Source organism: Microcaecilia unicolor, chromosome 3 (genome assembly GCF_901765095.1).
Source record: "Microcaecilia unicolor chromosome 3, aMicUni1.1, whole genome shotgun sequence".
NCBI lineage: Eukaryota > Metazoa > Chordata > Amphibia > Gymnophiona > Siphonopidae > Microcaecilia > Microcaecilia unicolor.
This window is the reverse complement of record NC_044033.1, coordinates 407,450,627-407,476,119: the sequence shown is the minus strand read 5'-3', so window position 1 is coordinate 407,476,119 and position 25,493 is coordinate 407,450,627. Positions and strand designations below refer to the sequence as shown.

Genomic DNA, 25,493 nt, shown 5'->3' with positions numbered 1-25,493 from the left:
AGCTATTGGTAACACAAAACTAAAGTCCTTTTTTTTGGTGGTGGTGGGGGGGGGGGGGCATTCTACAAGGTATGTGTGTATATGATTAGCATCCAAGTATATACTAGGGCTGCATTTTGATTAAAATTTTTAATTGCACGATTCAAGGTGGGACATCGCCAGCATGCCATGGGGGGGGGGGGGGGGGGGGGCGGGGGTCACACATTTCCTCTCCCTCCCCATATTAGATATCATACCTTTGCTGGTGGAGATGCCAAAGCCCCACCAGTTGAAGAAAACCACTGTCAAAGTGATCGCCTTCCTCCCTGTGCTGCCTCAGGAGCAAGGAAATCAGTGGGGTGCCTCCAGCTGCCGATGCCAGGATCCACGAGCATGCTCAGGAAGTGCAAGCATTGGTGGCTGGAGGCACCCCGCTGACTTCCTCGCTCCTGAGGCAGTACGAGGAGGAAGGGGATGACTCAGGCAATGTGATTTCTTTGGCTGGCAGGGCTTTAGCTACCCCACAATCCATTGAATAGGCACTGCAGCTTTGGAGGGGGCCTGAGCCCATTCTCTCCCTCCTTCATATGTGCCCTCCCCGTGCCTTCACCCATTCTCTCTCTCTCATGTGGCTCCCCCATGCCTTCACCCATTCTCTCTCTCTCATGTGGCTCCCCCATGCCTTCACCCATTCTCTCTCATGTGGCCCCCTACACCTTCACCTATTCCCTAGCTCTCTCATGTGGCCCTCCGTGCCTTCACTCATTGTCTCTGTCTCATGTGGCCTCTCATACTTTCACCCATTCTCTCACAAGTGCCCCCCCATGCCTTCACCCATTCTCTCTCTCACAGTCCTGAAAGTATAATTTGGCAAATAAATGCTTTTCTTTGGCAAGACCTAACAATCCACAAGCTTCTGCCAACGCAAAGGTTGTAATGCTCGGAACAGCAAATAGACATTTTGATCCCTAATCTTTAGAGAGCAAATTTACTGTAAATATCAGTTTTATCTTTTCTTCCACGTCTACCGGCCTGCAGCCAAGAGAGAAAAGCCAAGCCCTATGTCCAAATGGAAAGCCACTACATTGATGATTCCCATTAACTAATTGGATTCTTGCGTTCTATTAAATAAACTTCTGCATCCTTATTTCAGCCTCCCTGCATGCACAAGGAGAAAGGAGGTTCAAATTGCTTATTGAGATTTTACACTTTTTTTTTAATCTTACTTCCTGTTTTCTAATATAGATGCTTGCTGTTTCTGGGGAAAGGGGTAAGATCTTTCTGAACGCTTGCTCATTAAAGGGAACACAGCTACCACTTTTTAGAAAAAGATAATCCTCTGTACAAATTTTGAAAGGTTGGTACAAGAGCTAACAAGCAGTTAAATATTTTAAATATCTTGCCATCTGGAATGATTAATTGAGGCTAAAGTCAGGAATGTCACAAAAAGAGTAACTAAAAATGATGAAAAAAACCCCCCCTAACTAGTAACAAAGGAAAATGAGAATAAAAGAACATAAGGGTTGCCCTACTATGTTAGACCAAGGGCCCATGTTCACAAAATGGCCAGCCCAGGTCACAAGTACCTGGTAGAGTCCCAAAAAGTGCCAATAATCTATGCTACTTAATAGGGCCTGCCTTAGCAAGTGCAGGGCCCTGTGTAGATCGGTTTGGCAGGGCCCCCCACCCTAGCACTGCCACCATTGATAAGATTTTTAAAAAATAAATTATTTATTAAATTTCAAATAAAGACATTTGCATAACCAGTATTGTAAAAACAAACAAATAAATAAAATCGCTTCTTGTGGATGATACTTATTAATTAACATTGAGGCTTTGATTATATGCTCTGCTCTTCAACTTCCCTCCCCCCCCCCCCAAGTTAGTACTTACTCATAAGTAACATAGTAGATGACGGCAGAAAAAGACCTGCACGGTCCATCCAGTCTGCCCAAACAAGATAATTCATATTTGCTACTTTTTGTGTATACCCTACTTTGATTTGTACCTGTGCTCTTCAGGGCACAGACCGTATAAGTCTGCCCAGCACCATCCCCGCCTCCCAACCACCGGCTCTGGCACAGACCGTATAAGTCTGCCCAGCACTATCCTCGCCTCCCAACCACCAGCCCTGCCTCCCAACCACCGGCTCTGGCACAGACCGTATAAGTCTGCCCAGCACTATCCTCGCCTCCCAACCACCAGCCCTGCCTCCCAACCACCGGCTCTGGCACAGACCGTACAAGTCTGCCCAGCACTATCCCCGCCTCCCAACCACCGGCTCTGGCACAGACCGTACAAGTCTGCCCAGCACTATCCCCGCCTCCCAACCACCAGTCCCGCTTCCCACCACCGGCTCTGGCACAGACCGTATAAGTCTGCCCAGCACTATCCCTGCCTCCCAACCACCAGCCCCGCCTCTCGATCTTGACTAAGCTCCTGAGGATCCATTCCTTCGGCACAGGATTCCTTTATGCTTATCCCACGCATGTTTGAATTCCTTTACCGTTTTCATTTCCACCACCTCCGTGAAAAAATACTTCCTGACATTTTTCTTGAGTCTGCCCCCCTTTAATTTCATTTCATGTCCTCTCGTTCTACCATCTTCCCATCTCCGGAAAAGGTTCGTTTGCGGATTAATACCTTTCAAATATTTGAACGTCTGTATCATATCACCCCTGTTTCTCCTTTCCTCCAGAGTACACATGTTTAGTTCAACAAGTCTCTCGTCATACGTCTTGTAACGCAAATCCCATACCATTCTCGTAGCATTTCTTTGCACCGCTTCAATTCTTTTTACATCCTTAACAAGATACAGCCTCCAAAACTGAACACAATACTCCAGGTGGGGCCTCACCAACAACTTATACAAGGGCATCAACACCCCCTTTCTTCTGCTGGTCACACCTCTCTCTATACAGCCTAACAACCTTCTAGCTATGGCCACCGCCTTGTCACACTGTTTCGTTGCCTTCAAATCCTCCGATACTATCACCCCAAGATCCCTCTCTCCGCCCGTACCTATCAGACTCTCCCTGCCTAACACATACGTCTCCCGTGGATTTCTATTCCCTAAGTGCATCACTTTGCATTTCTTCACATTGAATTTTAATTGCCAAACCTTATACCATTCTTCTAGCTTCCTCAGATCCTTTTTCATGTTTCCCACTCCCTCCCGGGTGTCTACTCTGTTACAGATCTTAGTATCATCCGCAAATAGGCAAACTTTACCTTCTAACCCTTTGGCAATGTCACTCACAAATATATTGAACAGACTTGGCCCCAGCACCAATCCCTGAGGCACTCCACTACTCAACTTTCCCTCCTCCGAGCGAATTCCATTCACCACCACCCTCTGGCGTCTGTCCGTCAACCAGTTCCTAATCCAGTTCACCACTTCAGGTCCTATCTTCAGCCCATCCAGTTTATTTAAGAGCCTCCTGTGGGGAACCGTGTCAAAAGCTTTGCTGAAATCTAAGTAGATTACGTCCATAGCTTGTCCCTGATTCAATTCTCCTGTCACCCAATCAAAGAACTCAATGAGATTTGTTTGGCACGATTTCCCTTTGGTAAAACCATGTTGTCTCGGATCTTGCAACTTATTGGCTTCCAGGAAATTCATTATCCTTTCCTTCAGCATCACTTCCATTACTTTTCCAATAACCGAAGTGAGGCTTACCGGCCTGTAGTTTCCAGCTTCTTCCCTATCACCACTTTTGTGAAGAGGGACCACCTCTGCCGTTCTCCAATCCCTCAGAATCTTTCCCGTCTGCAAGGATATATTAAGCAAATCTTTAAGAGGACCCGCCAAAACCTCTCTGAGCTCCCTCAATATCTACTACTACTACTTAACATTTCTAGAGCGCTGTACAAAATAAACAAAAAAAAGGACGGTCCCTGCTCAAAGGAGCTTACAATCTAAAGAACGAAATGTCAAGTTGGGGCAGTCTAGATTTCTTGGGTAGAGGTGTAGAGGTTAGGTGCCGAAGGCGACCTTGAAGAGGTGGGCTTTAAGCAGAGATGTGAAGATGGGCAGGGAGGGGGCCTGGCGTATGGGCTCGGGGAGTTTGTTCCATGCGTGGGGTGAGGCGAGGCAGAAAGGGCGGAGCCTGGAGTTGGCGGTGGTGGAGAAGGGTACTGAAAGGAGGGATTTGTCTTGAGAGCGGAGGTTACGGGTAGGAACGTAAGGGGAGATGAGGGTTGAGAGGTAAGGAGGGGCTGCAGATCAAGTACATTTGTAGGTTAGTAGCAGAAGCTTGAATTGAATGCGGTAACCGATCGGAAGCCAATGAAGTGACTTGAGGAGAGGGGTGATATGAGTGTATCGGTTCAGGCGGAAGATAAGACGTGCAGCATAGTTCTGAACGGACTGAAGGGGGGATAGGTGGCTAAGTGGGAGACCAGTGAGGAATAGGTTGCAGTAGTCAAGGCGAGAGGTAACGAGAGAGTGGATGAGAGTTCGGGTGGTGTGCTCAGAGAGGAAAGGGCGGATTTTGCTAATGTTATAGAGGAAGAAGCGACAGGTCTTGGCTATCTGCTGGATATGCGCAGAGAAGGAGAGTGAGTCGAAGATGACACCGAGGTTGCGGGCAGAAGAGATGGGGACGATGAGGGTGTTATCAACCGAAATAGAGAGTGGAGGTAGAGGAGAAGTGGGTTTGGGTGGGAAGACAAGGAGTTCGGTCTTGGCCATGTTCAGTTTCAGGTGGCGGTTGGACATCCAGGCAGCAATGTCGGATAAGCAGGCCGATACTTTGGCCTGGGTGTCTGCAGTGATGTTAGGTGTGGAGAGATAAAACTGGGTGTCGTCAGCATAGAGATGATACTGGAAGCCATGAGACGAGATCAGGGAGCCCAGGGAAGAGATGTAGATAGAGAAAAGAAGGGGTCCAAGGATGGAACCCTGAGGGACTCCAACAGAGAGCGGGATAGGGGTGGAGGAAGAACTATGAGAGTGTACTCTGAAGGTACGATGGGAGAGATAAGAGGAGAATCAGGAGAGGACAGAGCCCTGGAACCCAAAAGAGGATAGTGTGTCAAGAAGTAAGTTGTGATTGACAGTGTCAAAAGCGGCGGATAGGTCGAGAATGATGATGGAGTAATGACCTTTGGATTTAGCAAGGAACAGGTCATTACAGACTTTGGATAGTGCCGTTTCTGTCGAGTGAAGTGGGCGAAAGCCAGATTGAAGCGGATCGAGGATGGTATGAGAGGCGAGAAAATCAATGCAATGGCTGTGAACGGCGCGCGTTCAAGTATTTTGGAGAGGAAGGGTAGGAGGGAGATGGGGCGGTAGTTGGAGGGACAGGTAGGTTCAAGTGAAGGTTTTTTGAGGAGAGGTGTGACAACAGCATGCTTGAAGGTGTCAGGGACAGTTGCGGTGGAGAGAGAGAGGTTGAGGATATGACAGATGGGGGGGGGTGATAGTAGGAGAGATGGTGATAAGTAAGTTGGTGGGGATGGGGTCTGAGGAACAGGTGGTGCATTTCGAGGAGGAGAGAAGATGGGCGGTTTCCTCTTCGGTGATATCAGGAAAAGAGGAGAAGGAGGCCTGGGTTGATTGGATGAGGGGGTGGGTGATAGGATGAAGAGGAGGAGAAGGTTTAGTGGTGAATTCGAGGTTGATCTTCTGGACCTTGTCGCGGAAGTAGTCAGCCAGTGATTGAGGAGAGATTGAGGGGTGGGTGGGAGCGGAAGGCACTTTGAGGAGGGAGTTGAGGGTGGCAAAGAGACGACGAGGGTTAGAGCTGAGGGAATTAGTCAAATGAGTGTAGTAATCCTGTTTGGCGAGGAATAGGGAGGACTGGAAGGAGGATAGCATGAATTTGTAGTGAATGAAGTCAGCATGGGTGCGAGATTTCCTCCATAGGCGTTCAGCCGATTGGGAGCAGGAGCGAAGGTAACGGGTGCAGGGGTTAAGCCAGGGCTGGGGATTAGTGCGCCTTGTGGGACGGGAAACAGATGGTGCAAGGGTGTCTAGGGCGGAGGAGAGAGTGGCATTGTAGTTGGAAACAGCCTTGTCGACAGACTCGGAGGACGTGATGGACGGGAGGAGATCAGAGATAGTAGCGGATAAGGTGGGGGGGTCAACAGCCTGGACATTCCTGGAAGTAGTGGTTAGTGTTGGGCGGGACTGAGGGGGAGGGTGATGAAGTGTGAATGAGATCAGGTGGATCCTGGGGTGGATCCCGTCTGGTCCCATGGCTTTGTCCACCTTTAGCTTTTCAAATTGTTGATACACACTTTCTTCCGTGAACAGTGCTCTATCCACTTCATTCTCATTTGTACTATTTCCAGTCCATCGCGGTCCTTCTCCAGGATTTTCTTCTGTGAAAACAGAACAAAAGTATCTATTTAGCAAATTTGCTTTTTCTTCATCATTTTCCACATAGCGGTTCGCAGTATCTTTTAGTCTCACAATTCCCTTTTTAGTCATTCTCCTTTCACTAATATACCTGAAGAAATTTTTGTCACCCCTCCTTACATTTCTAGCCATTTGTTCTTCCGCTTTTGCCAGTCGTATCTCTCTCTTGGCTTCTTTCAGTTTCATCCGGTATTCCTCCATGTGTTCCTTTTCTTAAGTTTTTCTGTATTTCTGGAACGCCAACTCTTTAACCTTTATTTTCTCAACCACTTGCTTGGAAAACCATATCGGTTTCCTTTTTCTCTTGCTTTTATTTACTTTCCTTACATAAAGGTTTGTGGCCCTATTTATAGGTTCTTTCAGCCTGGACCACTGTCCTTCCACTTCTTGTACTTCCTCCCAGCCCATCATCTCCTTCCTCAGGTATTCCCCCATTTTACTAAAGTCAGCACGCTTGAAATCCAGGACTTTGAGTTTTGAGTGGCCGCTCTCCACTTTAGCTGTTATATCAAACCAAACCGTTTGATGGTCACTGCTGCCCAGGTGGGCATAAGTACATAAGTATTCCCATACTGGGACAGACCAAACGTCTATCGAGCCCAGCATCCTGTTTCCAACAGTGGCCAATCCAGGTCACAAATACCTGGCAAGATCCTCCCCCCCAAAACAAAACATTTTATACTGCTTATCCCAGAAATAGTGGATTTTCCCCAAGTCCTATTTATGGTTAAATCATCTTTATTGCTGAAAACCCACATCTCTCCATAAGCATAATATTTACATTTCAACAAACAAGTTTTTTCTTTTTAACATTGATTAACTACCCTTCTACTCCCCTCCCCCCGACCCAGAAGAGCATTCTTTACTTTATCACACATCTCCTAAATGTCTAGTCCTTTTACATATTAAGCAGTCTACTGCGCGCTGCTGGTGTTAACGTTCTCCAAAAAGGGGCCCATCTGTTTTCGAATGATCTCTCTCTTGTCAGTGTCGCTGAAGATATCTCTAATCACTCCATCCGCATCAGTTGTATCATTTGACTCCTCCACTGTTGGATCGTTGGGGCTTTTTTTGACAGCCATTGCACCAAGATCACTTTCTTGGCTATGATTATAGATCTCATCACAAAGTCTCGGTAGCCTACTGGGCGGGGGCTGCTCAATGTGGGTTGTGCAAACAGTAACCATGCCTCGTAGTGGCCCCCGTTTTCCACATTTGGGACACCATAGTTAGCAAGGAATTCCAAAAACCCACTATTGCTGGGCAGCGCCAAAACATATGGCCCAGAGACGCCCCCTGTTCGCCACATCATCCACATGCTCCCTCTGATGAGGCGCCCATATAAAAGGCTCTCCTCGGGGGTATATACATTCGTAATGTGAACTTGTATTGGATCTCCCAGTATGTGAGGAACATTGTGGTTTTCCTCATTGTTAGTATATGGGTTTGGAATAGGTCACTGGATATCAGGAGTCCCAGATCTTCTGTCCACATCTTGGCATATCTAGCGTAGTTCAATTCAGTGGCCGAGTCTCTGATGTGCTTATGGTGGGCAGACAATGAAACTTTCTGTTGCGCATCCAAGGAGTATGCTGAGGACAGTTCCTCCTGTACGTCTTCCGTCAGATCCTCTCTTGGGAGTCTTGCTATATATTGCTGCAATTGGTGATAATAGAAGCGGTCTCTCTCTTGTATTCCATATTCTTTTTGTAGCTGGTCAAAGGGTCGTATTTTCCCCTCTGCTGTCAAGACGTGTATTAAGTAGATGATTCCCTGGTCTTTCCATCTTTGAAAGGTCTTATATAGGGTCCCCGGAGGGAACGCCGGATTATTGCATATCGCCAGGAACGGAGTAGTCTTCACTGAAAACTTGTGGTGTTTGCACATCCAGCGCCACACGGCTTTAGCTGTTGGTAGTATGGAAGCAGTTCTCAATATAGGTGGTATATCTCCACCTCCAGTGTGCAATAGACAACTAAAGTGCACCCGCTCTGTCATGTTCAACTCGAGACGTGGCTGAGAAGAAGTCTTTCTCTCTATACCAATCCGTGATATGTCGCATTCCGCTTGCCACTGTTAGCTGACGAATGTTCAATAGGCCTAGACCTCCATATTCTGCTGATATCTGCAATGTTCGTATTGGGAGCCTAGCCAGCTCATTTTAGAAAGAGAAAGACGCCCGTATTTCGACCCAAATCGGGAGATTTTATTTATTTATTTATTTATTGCATTTGTATCCCACATTTTCCCACCTTTTTGCGGGCTCAGTGTGGCTTACAATACATTATGAATGATGGAAATACAGTTTGTATTTCTCCCGTGGGCGCCCAAATCGGTATAATTGAAATCCCATTTTGAGCGTCTCCAACTGCAATCTGTCGCGGGAACGGACAAAGTTGATGGGGGCATGTCGGAGGCGTGGTGAAGGCGGGACTGGGGCGTGTTTATCGGCTGAGGAGACATGGGCGCCCTCGGCCGATAATCGAAAAAATAAGGGCGCCAGAAGCGAGAATTTGGGCCGCTTTTTGTGGACCCTTTTTTCTCACAAACAAGACCCCAAAAAGTGCCCCAACTGCCCAGATGACCACCGGAAGGAATCGAGGATGACCTCCCCTGACTTCCCCAGTGGTGATTAACCACCTCCCACCTGGAAAAAAACAACTTTACAAACTTTTTTTTTTTAAAGAGTATATCCTTCACTATGCCTCTGTCCCTGCGACGGCAGTTGAAGACGTCCTTCCCTGCAACGGCAGTTGAGAACGTCCAAAATGCTTCCAACATCCTCTTTATTTATTTGGATTGTGGATCACAAGTAGCAGCAGTGGGATTTGAACCAGCCACCTCTGGATTGCCAGACCACTGGGGGGGGGGGGGGGCAATATGTAGGTCCCTGGGCGGGGGAGGTATGTGTTTGTCAGCAGAGGCATAACGAAGGCGTGGACGTCCTTCTTTCAAACATTTTGGACATCCTGAACTGCCCCCCTACAGGGACAGCCAAATTTCAAGGAAGTGGAGTGGAGGAGTGGCAGACTGGCCTAGTGGTTAGTATAACTAATCTTGTTTGGTTGGGTTCCTTGGCCCACCCTGTGCGCCCTTTCCAGGCAGAGCGGCTCGATGGAATCCGACAGGGCGAATTCCATTTTTAGCCATTTTTCCAACAGAGTGGGGAGCGACGCATCAGGGATGGATTCTGGTAATCCCACGATTTGTAAGTTATCTCGTCGTGATCAATTTTCTAGTTCGTCAATTTGTTATTCTTGTAGTTTAATTTTTTCTTGTAACTCCTTTAGTTGGGTTGCTCTATCTTCTTCTCCATCCTCAATCGCTGATACTCTTACTTCTAGCTCCCCCGTTCATTTAGTAGTCTCCTCCATGTGATTTTCCAGCACAGTCAATTGATCTGATAGTTGCGCCAGTTGAGGCTCCATTGCTACTTTCACCGCCCTCGTGAGCTGTTCCAACTGCTGGGTTGAGAAGCTGGACGTGGGCGGAGATGGTACAGGGCTCGCCGCCATCTTAGATTCGCCGGCTCCACGCGTTCTCTGTATTTTTCTTGCCCATTTTCCCCGGCATGGTCACTCCTGACCTTGTGACAAACGATTCTATACACTTGGTTGCGCCAGCTAGCTCACTTTCCTGGGTGTTGTTAGCTTATTTTTCCTTTGCTCGGTCGGGTGGGGGAGCGGGGCCTGGGAGAGACAGCACAACCCGTCCACTCTCCTCAGCACATCACGTGATCTCCCCCCAAGTCCAATTTAATAACGGTCTATGGACTTTTCCTTTAGGAAGTCGTCCAAACCTTTTTTAAACTCTGCTAAGCTAACCGCCTTTACCACATTCTCTGGCAACGAATTCCAGAGTTTAATTACATGTTGAGTGAAGAAACATTTTCTCTGATTCGTTTTAAATTTACTACTTTGTGGATTCATCGCATGCCCCCTAGTCCTAGTATGTTTGGAAAGCGTAAACAGACGCTTCACGTCTACCCGTTCCACTCCACTCATTATTTTATAAACCTCTATCATATCATGTTTTGCTGAAGTGACGCCGCCTGGCTGGAATTTCTCTGCCGTGGCCCACTCTTGAGGGAGAAGGAAGTTACATCAGAAGGGGGTGGGCCACGGCAAACAGAGGTTCTGGCGTCAGCAGACCAGGCGGGCGTCAGGACCGTCAACTGACTGTGCCATGCAGGGAGCCTGGCTGGCAGAAGAGAGAGCGCATACACTGTGGCGGGATTGGGGTGAGGTGGCCGGCTGGGGAACCTGGTAGAAGATATGTGCAGAGTCAGATGGCAGAAATTGCGGCGGGGTTTGACCGATCCCAACGCAATGGCCTGGATGTGACTGGTCGCAGGGCCCTTGTGAGCGAAAGGCTCTGTGAAGTCGCCCCTGCCTATGACCAGCCCCACTACATAATCCCAAAAATAAGCAGTCCTTTCCCCACGTCTACGTTAATAATGTTTATGGACTTCGATCCACTGTATATGTTTGGGCTGTTGCATTTGTGAGAGAGAATTATTGGGACAAATATGCAAAATTATAGTTCTTTATTTTATTAATGTTTCATTTGACAGTATGTGTATCTTTCATGTATACTGACTTTTCTTACTGCTATCATACTTGTTATTTCAATAAAACACTACTTAAAATAAAATGTTTATGCACTTTTCCTTCACAGATTTGACCAAACCTTTTCTGAACCCAGCTATATTAACTGCTTTTACCACTTGCTCCAGCACTAAGCTCCAGAGCTTAACTATACATTGAGTGAAAAAATATTTTCTCCTATTTGTTTTAAATGTGCTAGTATCCCCTATACGCTGTATATTTTGAAAGAGTAAATTAATTCGCATTTATCCATTCTACTCCATTCAGGATTTTATAGACCCCTATCATCTCTCTCCTCAGCTGTCTTCTCCAAGCTGAAGAGCCCTTACCTCTTTTGCCTTTCCTCATATAACAGTACTTCCATCTCTTTACAAGCTTCCCTTTTCCAGTCAGTGGCGTTCCTTGGTCGGCTGCCACCTGGGGAGGATTGCTGTTGTGCACCCCCCAGCGCATCACCTCCAACCTCCCCCCCCCCCCCCCCGGGTGAATTCTTCTTACCTGCTGGGAGCGGCCGCGCGGCTGTCGGCTCTGTTGGTTCCCTGCTCCCTCTGCCCCTTCCTGTTCTGGAGCAGAGGAAGCAGGGAACCAGCGGAGCCGACAGCTGCACGGCTGCTTCCTTCACCCCTCCTGTATGCACGGCTGCTTCCTGCACCCCTCCTGCAGCGTGCACCCGGGGTGGACCGCCCCATGCCCCGCCCTCGGTACACCTCTGTTTCCATTTCCACTATATCTTTTTGGAGGTGTAGCAACCAGAATTGCAAACAATGCTGAAGGTATAGTCTTACCATGGAATGACACAGAAGCTAAAAGCCCCATTTTACACAGAACATAGAGAATAGAACTGAGATCCAGAGACTTCTCTAAAAGAAGTGCAGGAGTGTAATGCTTTGCCAGCATGTACAGCAGGAGCAGCTCATTTAGAAATACATCCACGAATAAAATAAACAGCCTGAAGTCAGCAGCTTCCTATGGAAGTGTTGGCAAGTCCACATATCTGACCCATTTTACACATCTAGATGTCTTGCCTTGAAAAATATGAAAACTGTCAATATATGTTTTAAAATTTTTTTATATGTTTGATACATGTTTGAGAGTAAGAAAACTTAAAAACAGTTTAAAATGAAGATTCTGCTTTAAATGAATCACTGCTGGATCCAATTTAACTGGGATAGTTGTGCCACTAATTAAGCAGTAAGGCTGCAATTTTTTCTTAATTTTTGCAGGGAAACAAATAGGGGATTGAGGACAATTACTCCCACGTGTAAAGCCCTGGACAAAACGAGCACATTTTAAAAACCTGTGCATGCCTCTGAATCGGTATAAACCTGACACATTTTTCCCCATAAATGTATAACCTGTGAAGAAAAGGATGCCGCCACTTTTGTAGAGAAGGCTAGACGATATTTAATATAAACAGTGTATTTACAATTTTTCTGCATAGCTCAATGGGCTATTGCAGGAAGCATTTCTTGATAAACAATATACAAGCCAGAATGAATGATCAAAACAAAGCAATGTAAAGCAAAGAAATCAGGATGCTATATACAGACAAAGAAAGCAGAGACAGACAAAGAAAAATTCAAAAATGCTTGCTACCTCTTTGTTCCAATCTGATTTTATATCGTTCTTCTTTGGCATCTGACCAATTCTCTCATACAACATTCCTGTGCAAGTCTCTGAATACCACAAACTGTTAATCATGTGCAGAACATCTGCTTTCACTTACTGCTCCCCCTTCTTTCCAGACTTTCTGGAGCCGTGCCTCTGGCTAATGTGGGCCCCATCATGTCCCAGGAGATTTTAGTGTTGAAACAGCTAGCTCTGCATGTTTTTTTGAAGCATTCCACTCCAATTTTTTATGCTTTTATTCAACATTTTTATGCTTTTATTCAACATCCTCCCTTTGAGGACTGATATTCCAGGCCTCAACACATCTGTTTCAGCTCCAGTCTGTTTTCTTACCTCCTTTCTAAATCTCCTCCCCCCTTGTTTGTGGCATTCAGTTTCTGCACGCTTTTTCAATATTCTTGGCTGACATATTAAAGTTCTATTTATTCTGAATTTCAGTTATCATTGTTATTTTAAAAACATCCTGGCACATCTTTGCAAACATGCTAATACATGTTGCATTAAACAGATTCAATTGTACTAGGGTACAAAATTTATATCTCTTGAGGTATATAATTTATAGGACAGTGAGCTTCATTAAAGGGAAGTGCACTGTCATTCATTCTTACTTTTCATTAGCTGATGTGGCATTAAAAATTACACAAATTAAAAGCATAACATTCATTGAATCAGTTGTTACAACATTCTGCGTGTAAGTGCACTTTATCGGGGGAATGTGTTCAGTTGTCATACTATTAATCAGACACCAACATGATGTCTGTGGGCACTTGTCCATAAGCAATATAAATAGTCTCATTTGTCCAATGAAGGTTTTCATCATCCCTTACACAGGTATTATTGGGATCACAGTCATGGTGCCCACTCAATTTTATCATTGTAGTCCCATATATCATAGCTGGCAAGGACAAGGATGTGGGCACATATGATACAATCAGTCAGATTCAACATCTTGGCCGCTGCAACAAGTCTATTATCATATGTGTTCATTGTCCATTAACAAACAACAACATCCCAATACCATCATGTTTTGGGACATGTTTGTTTATTCTTTGTCCATTTCAATATTATTAGTTCGTCGAATATCTGATAAGTGTATCCAAGAAGTATGACCTTCCAGACAGGCAGCGGTCTGAGTAAGGGCCGTGATAGCAAAAGGCCCTACATACACAGGATCCTTCCATGTTTTATGTGTAAAGTTCTTTCGTAGCACTAGGTCACCTACTTTAAAAGCACAAACATCATTAGTAGTTCCTGCCTGTGATACTACATTTGTTCGGATCATATCACTTGTCAGGTTCAACATAGGTTGTAGCTTTTGCCAGTACTGAGCTGTGCTATCAGTACTTGCTGTCTGCATCGGGAAGAAATGACGTCCTGTCTGAATTTGGAATGGGGTCAATTTAGTACGCCCATTAGGTTGGGCCCTTATAACCATCAAAGCTAATGGTAACAAATCAAGCCAGGTATATGGTTTACCTGCTGTTTCCTTGTTTAAAGCCTTCAGTAATACTCTCAATTTAGTTTTTAAAATACCATTGTAGCGTTCCACCAAACCATTGGAGGTGGGGCGATACACTGATACCTTTCTGTGTGTTAAACCCATAATCGTTTCCATTTCTTTCAAAACACTGTTATTAAAATGTGTCCCGTTATCAGAAATTATTCTAGATGGACACCCATGTCTTGGCATAATATGAGTTACCAGGCATTGTACCACTTCATGTGCTGTCTCCCTTTTACATGGAAATGCTTCTACCCACCTTGAAAAAGCATCCACCCAAACTAACAAATACCTTTTTCCCTGCACTGGAACAATCATATCGGTAAAATCAATATACCATTCTTTTGCTGGGCCTTCTGGTATTGGAAGTGTCCCAGGCGATATTTTAGGACCTCGTTTAGGTATGTTAATATTGCATACCATGCAATTTTGCACAACCTGTTGAATCAGGTTATCAATTTTTAAAGTCCAAAACCTTTGTTCAAACTGTTGTCTCATTGTTTCCTTATTCCAATGCATGGTTGCATGCCAACCAGCCAATACCTTAATCGCCTGGCTCATTGGCATACAAGGTAATCCTTCTTCTGCATTAAACCATTCACTTCCCAATTTCATACATCCTCTCTTCAACCATTTTTCACTTTCCTGTCCCTCTGGCTGCCACATTTCAATCTTATCTACATTCGTAAGTGGCCCTTCCTGTGTCTGTCTAGTATTATACAAAATCTTTTCACTTTGCTTAACCACCTCCGTTGCTGCTGCATCAGCCATTGCATTACCTAGTGCCTCAAAGGTTGGCCTTTCAGTGTGGGCCGGGGTCCACACAACTGCAGTTTTTCTACCTTCACGTTCCCTTCTTGCCAAAATTTCAAACAGCAATTTCCAATATGTGTAATGTTGTAAATTTTTACCTGCACTGGTTATCATCCCCCCTACGCTGCCATTTTAATATATGATACTGTAGTGAACTTGCAACATAACCACTATCAGTATATATAGTGACATTTTGAGTCATATCAGTGTGTTGTAAGGCCGTAATAACGGCTAAAAGTTCAGCATGCTGTGCAGTCTGATCAGGAGGGGTTTTATATTGTACTTGCATTATCTTTCTTAGATTCTCATCTACCTGCACGCAGGCAAAGCCTGCAACAGTCCTTTCACAAGCTCCATCTGTAAACCATATTAACCCATCAGATAAGGGTTCAAAAGTAAGACAGTGAAATGTAGGGATTTCTATAGTATCAATCTCACCCTCTAGATCGACAGGAAAAAGCAGATCTATCTTATTTCTCTGTTCTTTAGTTAATGGTATTATTCTTATATCTTGTCCTAAAAGTACTGCTTGATATTTTCCAAATCTAGTGGCTGTCAATGCCGTCTGGCTAGGGCTCAACAGCGTTTTAATCGTGTGGTTAGTATGTATTACAATAGGAACAAAAGGCATTTGTGCTCTCCATTTACCTACTGCAGCCACTATAGCTGTCAGTAACTTTGGTATTTCTTTCATTCCCTTCTCCACATGATTAAAAGAGCCTGACAAAAAAGCTACTGGTGCATTTACTTCATTGTTTTGATTAATCATAGCTGCCCAACTATTTCCCATGTCTTTTACCCACAAATGCACAGGTGATTGGATATCTATTACTGCTAACGGTCCTGGAGATAACAAATCCCTCACAATCTTAGCCAGCACTATTTTATCCTGTTCTTCCAATACAATTAGTGTATTCTTTGGTGTGGCTGCGGGCAGTTTCAAATGTTTATAAAGTCTCATTACTTTTTGTGTATAATTTGGTATCCATTGTCTGCAGTAATTTAACATTCCCAAAACAGCACGTAACTGGGTAACTGTTTGCGGTACCGGAGTTTCATTTAAAATAGATATAACCTCCGGTATAATGACCTTATGTTCTGCTGAAACATTTTGTCCTAAAAAGGTGACAGTAGACTGAGCTATAACACATTTTTCCCTGTTACATTTATATCCTAACTCTCCTAATAACAAAAATAATTTTCTAGTCCACTCTAGGCATTCTGCTTCAGTCTCAGCAGACAGTAGAATATCATCTACATAGACAAACAATGACACCGTGTCAGGCAATTGACTCCTGAAATCCTTTAAATCCATCATTAGTTGTTTTGAGAATACCGATGGACTATCAGTAAAGCCTTGAGGCATCCTAGTCCACCTGTATGCCTCATTCTGTACTATAAATGACGTTAAATCCCTAGACTCTGGATGAAGAGGTATTGAAAAGAATGCATTAGACAAGTCAATAACAGTGTTATATGCATATATATTCTGGGTATGCAAAAGAGTAGCAGGATTTGCACAAATCGGAAATTGATTTCTTGTAACCTCATTTAGCTCTCTTAAATCATGTACTATCCTTACATTGTTTTCCCCTTTCGGGACCGGAAACAATGGGGTATTATACGGGGATACTGAAGGTTCAATAATACCACATTTCAATAATTTATCAATGTGTTCCAAGGTTTTGGATACTAATTTAGGTCGTATGGGGTAAGGGTCTTGCTTCGGCCCCTTTGCCCCTTCTATTAATTCTATCTTATGGGGTTTTGCATTTATGGCTAGTCCATATGGTGAATCACTTGTACTCCAAATATGTTGTGGTAATTCTTCCATAACCCTTACTTTATTTTCATTATTCAACTGCTGGACCATGGTGAGCAAACTTGGTATTTCTTTATTTCCAAAATCTAAACACAATCCTAATTGAGACAACAAGTCTCTACCACACAAATTTACTGGGCAATCAGGTGCCACTAAGAAGGGTACCACAGCCTCCCTTGAACCGTGCGGTTGGCATTCCAAGCGCACCAGAGTGGGTTCTGTTAGCCTTTTTCTTTGTTCTATCCCCGTAAATCCCACTGTTGTTCTATACTGATTTGAAAGTTTAACTCCCTGTGGTTTTGCACACAATACAGAGGTACTCGCCCCTGTATCTATCAAAAATCTCACAGGAGTTCCATATTTGCCAATTGTCAATGTAATAAAGGGTTCCCTTGTGTCTAACCTGAAAATCATTCCCTCTTCCTGACACTGGTCTGCTTCCAGTCAATAGCATTGGTCTGGAGTATTCTGCCAAGTTGGAAAAGCATTTACAGTACCCTGTCTCTGTACTGCAGCCCCTGGTCCCTGTGATTGCGTCACTGGCTGCTGTATTGCAGTCTGCGGGGCACTCACAGGCATCCCTACTACTTGTGGCATTAATCCTTGCTGCATCTGCATTTGTACTTGGGGCATTCCTGCATTCTGATAACATTCTGAAGCATAGTGACCAAATTGCTGACATCCCCAACATTGTACATGTGCCCTCCTGTTAGGTGATAGTCCTGATCCTTGCATCCCTCGACTTCTACCCCTGCCTCTAACCATACCTCGTCCCCTTGGTTGGTACGGCCGGCTATATCCCGGTTGTACATAGTAAATGACCTGTGGAGGTGAGGCAGAGGGTGTTACCATTGTTTCCTGTTTTTTATTTCTATCCTGTTCCTTGCTTTCCAAATCCTTTAACTGCATAGTCATTAACTTAGAGGTTAATTTTGCCTGTTCTTTCTGTGGGGTCTCTATCAGTTTACGATGCACATTACTAAAATGCATCAATGTCTCTCTTATTTCTGGCCATGGCTTTGAGGACAGGGCAATGACAGCGTCTAAATTTTTACGCATATTATCAGGCAGTGTGGACATGAATAGGTGTAAAAATACTGCTACATTATGGTCCACATCTGCATCTTGCCCTGTTTGAGCCTTATACAAATTTATACATTTTGTCAAATGTGCCGAAAAATCAGTTTTAGGGTCCCATTTATTTGCTGTTATGGCTGAAAAATCAATCGGGGTTGGATACATCACATGCAGAGCTGCAGAAAGAGCAGCCTTAACATTCCCTGCATATACATCCCCATCTGCAGTATGTGACGGCAGACGCCGATATCCACACTGCACTGCCAGTTGAGAAATACTAATACCCGATGCTGCACATAAAGCTTTAAAATCTCCAATAGTCAATTGAGTCCCTGCAGTTGCCTGTTCTATCCCATCTAACCACATACGAGCTCCTTTCACTATACTGGGAATTTTTGCAACTAAAGTTGTAACATCTACGGGGGTGTATGGTTTGTAATGGCGTACTCGATTGCCAGCTGCGTCTAAGCGCGTCATAACTGGCATATGTAAAGCACTACTATCTAAAGCACTGCAAATCTCCTGTTTACCTTCCTCTTCCACCTCTTCTTCAGCCTGTTTCATTTTGTAAAACCAATCGTCCCAGTACTCCAGCCCTGCTTTAATAAAGTCCAGGCTTCCCGCCTTGGGGCAATATTTATTTATTACGTTTGTCAAACTCTGTACGTCCTCATGTGAGGTAGGTCCTCCCTTATCACAGGGGAAAAGGAGGTTTTTAACTTCCAACAGGTTCTTAGTAACTCCCCACCATTCTGCCCCATATTTAGTTTTATCCAATCTCACAAGTTCTGCAGCTACATAGGTTTCCTTAAAAATTGCCTTTGACGGTCTGGGTGTCAATTTGGGCGGTGTTTCCCTGATTTTAAACGTGGGTGTCTGAGGATCCACTCTAAAGGAAGGTTCAGGGGGTGACTCGGTACATAGCCGAAGCCGTCCCTCAATTTCAAATTGTGTTGCCAGGTCATATTGTTCTGATGTAATTAGGGTTTTCAAATCAGGGTAAGTGCCTGATTCTGCACTAGATTTTCCTTTTTCTTTCTGTCTCACCCGTTTTTTCTCCTTTTTCTGTTCCCTAGTCCCCACATCACTGTCCTCATTATCCCCTCCCTTTTCACTTTCTGACTCACTGGGGGGGTCATCAAGAGCCGAATACCCAGCGCATGGCACAGGGCGCTTTGCCTTTGATTCCTTCATTTTATCAGTCGCCCTTAGGGGGCACAACGTGTCCCTGCTAGATTCATATGACGGGGGATTATTTCTTTCTGCCTCTTTTTGTATCCTATCTACATCAGCATGAAACAGATCTGCTGCTAAAGAAAATAAATTCCAAATTGTAAGATGCTTCTCTAAGCTTTTCTTCTTCTTTTTATTTTGTTGTAAGTATTCCAGGAGAGATAATAATTTTGGACGATCAAATGATCCATACTGAGACCAGTTTGCATCATATTTGATCCATTTCTCATGTATTTTGTCAATCTGTTTTTTTTCTAATGGGAATAATTCTATGACATACTGCAAAGGGGAGCATTTTTTTGAACTATCTAAATCTAAATACATAGCATATACAGGAGGCTTTTCTTTCTTATCTGCCCCTTTCCCTTTCATTTTATTCTGACTATTACAATTTCTCCTATAGAGCCACAACCTACAAAAATATACTAATGCACTTAAACAAAGAAAATATACAAAAAAGAAAACTACAAAGCTAAACAAATATATCGGTAATAAGGCCACAGTGTAAGCTTACTCACGCGTCTTCTTATTTCTCTTTTTAGCAAGCCCAGGAGTTATCACCTGTATGTCCACGTCAGTAGTTTGATCAATCCCACATCAGTGGAGCACAGAAATCATCAGGTTTAAACAACGCTTGCTTTACTTTCAATCCTGTAAAAAACTTCATTAACAACAACTTAATCTCGCCTTCTCTTTTCCGTGTGCGGCCTACTCCTACTCCTACTCCTGGCTGGCTCGCCACTTTGAAGAAAAGGATGCCGCCACTTTTGTAGAGAAGGCTAGACGATATTTAATATAAACAGTGTATTTACAATTTTTCTGCATAGCTCAGTGGGCTATTGCAGGAAGCATTTCTTGATAAACAATATACAAGCCAGAATGAATGATCAAAACAAAGCAATGTAAAGCAAAGAAATCAGGATGCTATATACAGACAAAGAAAGCAGAGACAGACAAAGAAAAATTCAAAAATGCTTGCTACCTCTTTGTTCCAATCTGATTTTATATCGTTCTTCTTTGGCATCTGACCAATTCTCTCATACAACATTCCTGTGCAAGTCTCTGAATACCACAAACTGTTAATCATGTGCAGAACATCTGCTTTCACTTACTGCTCCCCCTTCTTTCCAGACTTTCTGGAGCCGTGCCTCTGGCTAATGTGGGCCCCATCATGTCCCAGGAGATTTTAGTGTTGAAACAGCTAGCTCTGCATGTTTTTTTGAAGCATTCCACTCCAATTTTTTATGCTTTTATTCAACATTTTTATGCTTTTATTCAACATCTGTTTGCAAAATAGAAAGTACATGTAGACTTTTGTCCTGCCCAAATCATGTTCCCTTTGTGCCCCCATGAAATCACTGCAATTGAATGGATCTCCATGTGTAAATGATGGCATTCTAAAATCATGTGTATACAATCTATATGTGTAAATACCACTATTTATACATGGACAGGTTTTTAAAATAAAAACTTAAGTAAGTCTACTTATTTGGATTTAGCTCATGCCTTTTCAGTAGAAGCTCAAGGCGACTTACATGTCTTGAGCTTATGCAATAGGAATTCCCCATCTGCAGAGGCTTTACAATCTAAGGGGCCCTTTCACTAAACCTTAACGCACGCTAAATGCTGCATGTCCTATTTTATACCTATGGGCACGTGGCACATACAGCATGCATGAGCATTCCGGAGGGACATAGCAAAGCTGATATCAGAGGCTTTGGGTATCCCTTTCCCTTGTGAAGTTTTGTTTGTTGGGCTTAGGTAATGCAAGGGGTAGCAAACGGCAAACCCAAGTTAAAAAGATTTGGTTGGCGGCGGCAAAATGTGAAATCGCTGCAAAATGGAAGCAACCCACTGGTCCCAAACTGAATGACTGGGCAACTCACCTTTGTGTGGTTTGAGACTTGGAGCAATTGACTAATCAACATCAAGGCCGTTTTGATCCTCATCATGAGGAATGGATTTAGCTCTCTCTCTTGCTTTCCCATATTTGAGACTGTGGACTTCTAACATTTGTGTGTGTGTATGGAGGGGGGGAAGGATCTGTGTGTGCGGTGGGGGCTGTTTCTGTTTTTCTTCTTCTTTCTCTCTTCTACAGAAATTATGCCCACATAGTAACATAGTAAGTGATGGCAGATAAAGATCTGAATTGTCCATCCAGTCTGCCCAACAGTCACATTCATTATCAATTCAAGAGTAAATCAGCAATAAATGTGAGATTATATACTTGATCATGGTCTTTCTTTGGCGTTTCTGGGACACAGAACTTCTACTCAACAACTTTAATAAGAAAAATTGAAGACGTGGTGCCATGCTGGGGAGCGGCTGCTGAAAAGTGGAGCTCCTGCACTTCCCCCTAATCGAACTCTATAATCCATCTGTACAGCGATTTTACAGTCATTGCAGCCTTGGTGCAGTTACCCTAAAGAAGCAGGCAAGTGTTGACGGCAATATCGATAGTGCCTGGCCACGGCAATGGCAGCTAAAATACAAAGGAGAGAGGAAGAACAACTGAAAACAAAATGGCGGATGCGCAGGTTCCGCTGGACGGTACTGTTCGTTCAGCATGGACGGCGGAGATTATGGCGGAGGTTACTGCAGCACTGGATAAGAAGCTACAGGCTTTGTATGATCGGGCCAAGGCGGCTCATGAAAGATTAGACAGATTTCATTTAGATCTGGACCAGATGCAGCAAAGAATCAGCGAATTGGAGGATCGGCTCTTGGAGTCTACAGAGCCTGCAGGAACAGCACAGAAAAAGCTGCTAGAGTTGGAAATGAAGTTGGACGACTTGGAAAATCATTCCAGGAGTAATAATTTGAGACTGATTGGCCTCCCAGAACAATTAAAGGACTCAGAACTGGTGAGCTTTCTTGAAAATTGGCTACCTAAGACTCTAAACCTCAATAATCTGTTGGGGCCCCTGAGGGTCGAGAGAGCTCACAGGGTAGGCCCACACAGGCAACACCCGGCCAAGCCGCGTGCTCTGATTATGAGAATACTGCATTATGGATACAAACAAGCAATACTGCAAGCCTTGCGAGCTGGTACCTTTCTTTCCTATGAAGGCCAAAAAATATTATGCTTTCAAGACTACTCAGCAAGGGTGGCTACAGCGAGAAAAGCGTTTGCTCCAGTCTGTACCGCTTTATATGAACGGAAGCTGAAGTTCTCCTTGGTATACCCTGCTAAGTTGACAATATTTCATGAGGGCTCAGACAAGGTATTTGAGTCAGCAGAAACTGCAAAGGCGTTCCTGGAGACCCTGAATGGTGGTCCTTCAAGGTGATTACAAACTGGACCAGGGCCGCCGAGAGGTGGGGGCAGGGGGACAAAATTCCCCGGGCCCGGACTGAAAGGGGGATCCAGCGGCTTGGTGCTGCACTCGATTTGCGCCGCCGCCGGGTGTTCAGCACTGTGGTGGAGCAGGCAGAAGTGAACTAAGGCTGCAGTGCAAATGGTTTCCTGCGCTTTCCTCCGCTCGTAACGCGAGTCGCTGAGCTCCTCCTGTGCGTGTGTGCCGCGTGGGCAGCGTGGCCAGCCTGGGCAGTCCCTACCCTAACGACAAAATGTGGCGGCTGCGCTGTGGGGTGGGCCGGGCAGGGCTAGTGCCTGCTGCTGCTCCTCTTCTGGGTCACGTCATGGGGGTTGTCACTGACGGTAATTGGCGGTCTGACTGGTCACTGGTGGCTCTCGGACTCTGGCCCCGCGGGCTGTTGAGAGAAGTCAGTACATAGTACTGACTGAGTAGCTGCCAGAGCGGTGCAGGGCTGCTGGGTGGGCCGGCTTGGAAAAAATAAAATTATAATCCTGCTGCTGCAGATGGTGGTCTCCCTCTCCCAGGCAGTCACTTGCACCAACCCACCAAGTCTCCTCCTGTCTAGTCCCTGCTAGGCCAGGAGTAGTCCAGGACAGGTGGAGCAGGTCCAGGAGCCAGTCAGGACACACAACAACACAGGTCACAGGAGGACAGAGGACACAGCGAGCAGACAAACCAGAATTGGTTTTTTTGAAAGGTAATTAATTTTCCAGTGCCATTTATTTTCATTTACTAGAATGACTGGTGTTCCAGTGTGTTCTTCCACTCCCTCCCTCCCACCCCCTCACATTATATATCACTTAGTAAGGACACACATTGATTTATGCAGATAACGGCCAATTAATAGCATCAATTACATGTGTTAGTGCACAGTGCAGCTATAATGCTATTGCTATTCTGTATTTATGGGCGTATGATTGGCTCCTTATTTTAGGCATGGCTTATGGAATTGTCATTATTGCTTTTTCTGAAATGACTGAGTGCTCCTGCTGTGTGCATGCTGGAAATACATGAGTATTTGATAATGGTATATAGAGGGTAAAGCTTATTTGTGGAAACGGATACTCCGGAGACTTTTTGATGTTACATTTTTCTTAGCAGACAAAGAGGTCTAGCATTTAGAGGAGATAGTAACAGAGATCCAAATAATGGAAATTTTCTTGGCATTCTGGAATTGTTAAGTTGCTATGATTTGGTGGTGATATGAATAAAAATAGGAAAGCTTGCTGGATCTAGTTCGTTCATGTACGCGGGACACATTATGCTAGGGTAGTGAATGGAAAAAAAAAAGTAAAACTATGCACAGCTTTCAATCTACTGCCTTCTATTTCTCTCCCAGTTTTGCCAAAAGGTAATATCATCAACAGAGTTATCATCATAAATCAGGATCTGAAAAACGTTGAGAAAAGAAAAAATGTGATGAAGAAGCTAAAAAGTCGCTTCAGAGCTTAGGATTTTCATTTTCAATACAGAAGGTTCAAGACGATTCTCACATGCCAAGTACATCAACAACAGCACCGGTAAGAGAAGAAACAGAGGCTCAAGTGTCATTTGAAAGTGAGTTACAAAGTCCGGCTGATGAAGGAGAAGCTCAATCTGCTACTTCGCTGAATATAAGCATTGATACCAATACGTTTGATGTAGAAACTCTTACAAAAGAAAGTCTCACAAAACAGGAAATAGAAGAAGCAGTAGAGAGAGGTCCTCAGCCTCACCCCCATATTTGTGAATTCCCTAGAGATTCGGAAAATCGGCAATTCCCAACATCAATCCTCGAAATGAAGCTACAAAATGGGGAAATTGTACCGAGGGACTGGTTAGTGTGGAGTACAGCAAAACAGGCATTGTACTGTTTTCCTTGTCGCCTTTTCTCAACTCTCGGTCAAAATGTTTGTCCCATATTGTCATCAGTTTCTGGCTTCCAAAAAAACCTCAAATGGAAAAAGCTACATGAGAAAGTTCCAGAACATCAGGAAAGTTCAGAACATAAAAAATGCATGTGTCATGTGGTGCACGCTTGAATCTGGTCTGAAAACTAGTCGAAATGTTGAGCATCATTTGCAGAAAGGTATAGAAAGTAAAGCGTATTTGTGGAAACAGATAGTCCGGAGACTTCTTGATGTTACATTTTTCTTAGCAGAGAGAGAGAGGTCTAGCATTTAGAGGAGACAGTAAATGGAAATTTTCTTGGCATTCTGGAGTTGTTAAGTCGCTATGATTCTCTTTTAGAGCATCATCTCAAGAAAGTGAGAGAATCACAACAAGAAGCTCATTCTCAGTTGCAAGTTCACTATCAGCTGACATACAGAATGAGTTTATCGAGTGCTGTGCTGATCAAGTTAGAAAAACAATTTTAATAGAATAATATTTTGCCGAATATCTTTCCATCATTGTTGATGCCACTCCTGATTCTGCTCAGATAGAACAAACTAGTTTCATCTTAAGATATGCTTTTTTTTGAAGGAGGAAACTGGAAACTGGATTATATGAGATTGAAGAGAGATTTCTTGAGTTTGTAAACTGCAATAAAAAGACAAGTGAAGACACTTACGGAAAAACTCAAAAAACACTAAGATGGAGTCAGCAGTCCAGCAGCGAGAGGGGTGCTATCCAGTCTTTTGCATTGAGTGTCACATGTATGATTATCTCCCAATTGGTGAGGTGTCATATGTGTGTGCCCGATGCAAAGAGCTCCTAGCTCTCAGAGAACGTGTCCGTTCCCTTGAGGCTAGAGTAGCAGACTTGATGGAGCTGAGGGAGACAGAGAGGTACATAGAGGAGACCTACAGGGATGTTGTAGAGAAGTCCCACCTCCAGTCAGGTAGCCCCTGTGCTACCTTGGAGGAGGGAGGTCTCCTAGAAGGAGAGCATCACCCTGGTGAAGTAGGAAGTACTCCTGTAGCCAGGACCTGCCCACCAGGGGATGTATTATCCTTTCGCACCGAGGATATATCTCCAAATGTTGCCCGGGAGGGAAAGGTTAGGACAGCTGTTGTACTTGGTGATTCGATCATTAGGCATATAGATAGCTGGGTGGCTGGTGGACGTGAGGATCGCCTGGTGACTTGCCTGCCTGGTGCGAAGGTGGCGGACCTCACGTGTCACCTAGATAGGATTCTAGATAGTGCTGGGGAGGAGTCCGCTGTCT

General features: G+C 44.4%; 1 protein-coding gene across 4 annotated transcripts in view; it reads right to left on the bottom strand.

The window, feature by feature from the left end:
• Positions 1-25,493, bottom strand: part of SLC25A27 (solute carrier family 25 member 27) — a 155,052-nt gene that overhangs the window by 56,683 nt on the left and 72,876 nt on the right. The window lies entirely within an intron of this gene.